Source organism: Henckelia pumila, chromosome 3 (assembly GCF_033568475.1).
Source record: "Henckelia pumila isolate YLH828 chromosome 3, ASM3356847v2, whole genome shotgun sequence".
Lineage (NCBI taxonomy): Eukaryota > Viridiplantae > Streptophyta > Magnoliopsida > Lamiales > Gesneriaceae > Henckelia > Henckelia pumila.
Genome location: NC_133122.1, coordinates 93,607,579 through 93,612,365, shown reverse-complemented (window position 1 = coordinate 93,612,365; position 4,787 = coordinate 93,607,579). Strand labels below are relative to the sequence as shown.

Genomic DNA, 4,787 nt, shown 5'->3' with positions numbered 1-4,787 from the left:
CATGGAGACATTCTTTAAATGAAGGCAAAGTAGGACAATTTTTTGTAAGATGATCATGTGTGTCACATATATGACAAACAATTTCTTGAACACTTTTTAATTGATCACTCTTTTTCATTTCTAATGAATCGATTTTTCTTGCTAAAGATGCAAGTTTAGCTTGAACATCTACATCATCTTTAAGATGATAAATACCACCTCCATTTGTTGAATTATTGGTTTTACTTGGTGGTTCAATTGAGCCTATATTATCCCAATTTTGAGCATTTTCTGCTAATGACTCCAAATATTCCATAGCTTCATTTGGGTTTTTATCTTCAAAAGTTCCATTACACATGAATTCTATCATTTGCCTATCTTTAGGTATTAAACCTTCATAAAAGTGAGAAACTATTCTCCATATTTCAAAACCATGATGTGGGCATGTATTAAGTAACTCTTTATATCTATCCCAACATTGATAAAATGCTTCCCCTTGTTTTTGAGAAAAAGTTGTAATTTGTCTTTTAAAAGAGTTTGTTCTATGGGAAGGAAAAAACTTTTTTAGAAATTGTTGTTGCATTTCTTCCCATGATCTTATTGAACTTGATCTCAAATTTTGCAACCATGTTTTAGCTTTATCTTTTAAGGAAAAAGGGAAAAGCTTTAATCGAACAGTATCCATGCTACAATTTTGATCATTATAAGTGTTGCAAACCTCCTCAAATTCTCTTAAATGCAAATATGGATTTTCAGAATCTAAGCCATGAAAATTTGGTAAAAGTTGAATGACTTGTGGCTTAAAATTGAAATTAGATGCATCAGGAGGAAAAACAAAACAAGATGGTGTACTAGTTCTTATTGGATTCATATGGTGCCTAAGTGTTCTTGGTTGTTCATGTTCTTGATGATGATGATTATTATTATTATCATCTTGATTATTAGAATTATCGTCCATGTTTAAAATATTTTCAGTTACTCGAACAAGTCTACCACTTTGTTTACGACTCCAAACAATCATACAATAAAAAACAACATACTATTTACATAATAACAAAATTAAACTTAATTTATACCTCCCCGGCAACGGCGCCAAAAACTTGCTACAACTTAAATTGTAATTCACCCAAGTGTAGGTTGTCTGCAAGTAATATACTCGTGAGTACGAGATCGATCCACGGAGAGGATGTTGTAAGTTTAATTTTAGCAATAATATATTATAGATGAAAATATTATTATAAAACTTCAAATACACAAATTATAAAATTGTCAAGGTTTCAAAGTTTCATTGTTGGTTTATTTAAGATTGCTTAATAAAAATAAATAAAAGAAACTAAAATAAAAATAAACATAAAAGAACAATGAAACATTTAAACAAGTATATCATATAATATAGTTCCCACTATATTAATATCAACCGATATTTAATACATGGTACCCATAATATATATATAAATGCATAAATATAAATTGACATAAAAGTAAATGTTAGATCAAATCACAATATTTTATTTAGAACATCCGGCAGAGCCACGCTATCGTCTAAATAAAATATATGACTTTATGTTAGATGCGATAAAGTAAATGTTAGTTGCGGAAAAGTAAAAGTTAGATGCGAGAAAGTAAATGTTAGTTGCGGAAAAGTAAATGTTAGTTGCGATAAAGTAAAAGTTAGATGCGAGAAAGTAAATGTTAGTTCAAATCACAATATATTATTTAGAACAACCGACAGTGTCGCGCTATCGTCTAAATAATATATATGACTTTATTATAAATAGATACATATATTTATAGTATATAATTATTGTAGTATTTATTGTATCATATTTGACAACAAATCAAGGTAACCACATTCAAGGTACCAAGCATTTGATGTAAATAGATAACAACAAATCATCCAAAATTATACCTACAAATAAAGATCAATTAGTAAAAATAAAAATAGAAAAGAAAAGAATATACAAAATATAGACAATCTTACTTGACCAACAATGAAACCTTTTCACCTTGACATAAAAAGATTTAGCTTTCCATGAACATGAAACTCAAGAATAAAGATAAAAGAAATTTCATACTTGAACTTGAGAAACTTGCACACTCAAACTTTTATTCTCACACACACAATATTTATTTTACAAATGAAGAATTCTCTACACTCTTACACACTACAAAGCTTATACAACACATCTATTTATAGGCCAAATGAGAGCAAGAGTCCAAGGCTCATTAAATGTGAAATAGTAAAGTTGGTGGGTGCTTGTCTCCTTGAATGTCAATACCATGACCCAACTTTAATTGGCATGTTTGATGCCTTAGACCACCGATTCAGCCTTTCTTTTCAACATAGAACACGTAGGATATTTTGTGTAGATGTGTTTGGACAACTCATTCACCCCTTTTGGATAACATATGAAATACTTATGATATTTTTACTCCAAGCTGGTCATAGTAAAAGTAAATCTATCTCCATTTTGATGTTTGATTATTTTGATCATCTTAATGAAGTTTTTGGAATTTCTTGTCTTCTACAAAGTTGCAGATGCCTCTTTTGTGATTCTACAGGTTTTGAGATTACTCCATTATGACCTCTGTAGCTTGAGTAATTTTATTTTTACCAAACCTGCGTAAACCGTAAAATACAACATTTTAGTAAAACATTTAAATATAAACACATAACACTAAAATAATACAACTTCATAATTTTAATTACACTTAAATTTTAAAACACACTTTTTAACATATAAATAATTACAAATTTTAAGTTTCATCAGTTTTGCTATCACTAGGAGCAACCATGACGGTGGAGTAGACGCTATAGTTGGTAGGAGAATATGGGAGTGACACCACGGATTAGCTATCCGACACAGCCCTGCATATTCTTGGCGCCCTAAGTATATTGTTTTACCCTGGTTTTAAATACATTTATGTGTTACATATATTATATATATAATTTCTTATTTATTGAGCTTAGAGCTCAAGTCCAGTATTTTCTGTATGTCTGGACACCCAATTTGACGGGGTATGTGTAGGTGCAGGATTGAGCACCAGGAGCTTGGAGAGGCCAGTGACCCTTGAAGACTGCAGGATTTGCTGTACGTCTTTAACCCTTATGATTATTTGTAATTCGATTGGGTTGTTATTGGTTTATTTAACCGGTTTTATTCTACCGGTCATCTTTTATTTAAGTCTTCCGCAGCGATTTATTTTAAATGCATGCTTAATTATGCTCTAACTCTTATTAGGCAATGAATTTGGTTTGGGTCGCTACAAGGCAACACCACCATTGATGATCGGGGTATAAGTTAGATATCAAAGGAATCTCGACTTATTATGGCACCAGATATTGGGATTAATTGTTGATGAATTGAGATTTGTTAAGATATCGAGATATTGAATAGTGGTTGGACGGAAATTTCGTGTTATTTATTGGAATTCAGGAATGACTCTAGTCTTGTGTGTATTCTTAGCTATTGGGTAATTAGACTGTCATTTGAATTTGGCCTTATGACTAAGAAATTGATGATTGAGTTGTTGACTCGTCCAGTGGTGTTCGTCACTTGAACCATGGTGACTGCTAGAAGTTGGTATCAACTTTTGGATGCTTTAGTGTGATGCCAGAAAAACTATATTAAGTTATTCAAAATGGGAGTAAATCATATTCTACCTGTGCAGATGGGTTTTTGCATCAGATGAATAAGGGAATTGAAGGGTAAACATGTTGCTGGCCTTAGCTAGACAGTTAACTTAGGACATCGTAAATTTTTAGCCAGAAGATGTGTGTGGCAAGAAATATTCTAATGCTAGTTACGGTAATTCCAAGGATATTTTGGGATGGATCAGTCACAGTTCTAAGTCGAAAACATGGAGGAATGTTATAGGCCAGTAAAGGATCAGATATCATATGTCTTCATTATGACCTATGGATTGTCGGATGTATATTCGACCGAAAATCTAGGGTTCTAGAAGATAAATTTTCTTATATAATAGATCAGTAATCAATCAGCAGTTTTGGGAATCCCGTCGAGGGTACAATATCAGGTTTGACCAAGACCGGATTTAGAGGAAGAAAATTTTAAAGGTGGGGAAAATGTTGTAGCCCGATTTCCAAAATAAGAAATTAATTTTCTAAGAATGTTTTGAATGATTAAAGTGTGATTAAGGAATTATCAGATGAGATTAATAAGTAGATAATCGGATTCAGGACGTTTGGAAATTGTCCGGAGAGGTCCTAGTGGTTGAGAGGTTCGGAAGCTCCGATCCCGAGTTTGCAAGATCCGAACGTACCCCGACAGGCAGATATGGGTTAACAGATTTGTGATTGGCAGGGTGGAGTTCGGTAGTTCCGAATGGCTATCGGCAGTCGAGTTGTCCAATCAAAGATACGTGGTTGGTCTAGAACGATCGAAAACAAGATCGAAAGCTCCGAAGGGAGATCAAAAGATACGATCGTGAGTTCGGTAATTTCGATCATCGCCTATATATAGAGGGTCGAGATATCTTTTTCAAATTCTCATTCCTATCCTTTTTCTCTCGCCTCTAGGTGTTTCTAAGAGTTTTTTAAGGCATTCTTGGTGTCGTTTCAATGGCCGGTCGATAGAGAGGTGCTACCAGGATCATAACAGAGTTTTGCCTAGGTTTTGAGGCCATCATCATCAAATGGATAACAATGGACGCAGGTAAATTACTAGACTCAGATTATCTTCTGTGATTATCTATTAGTCAAGTTAAGACTTTTAGTAAACTATAAATGATATAGTGATTATCTTCTTATAGGATTGGATTTGAGTACCAGAGTGGCTAGGTTTCTT

At 32.9% G+C, this 4,787-nt stretch overlaps 1 non-coding gene across 1 annotated transcript; it reads left to right on the top strand.

Moving 5' to 3' along the window:
• Nucleotides 1-407: 407 nt before the first annotated feature.
• On the top strand, nt 408-518 carry LOC140894144 (small nucleolar RNA R71). The gene has a single exon (XR_012153692.1). It is a non-coding gene; the product is annotated as a small nucleolar RNA R71 (small nucleolar RNA).
• The last annotated feature ends 4,269 nt before the right edge of the window (nt 519-4,787 follow it).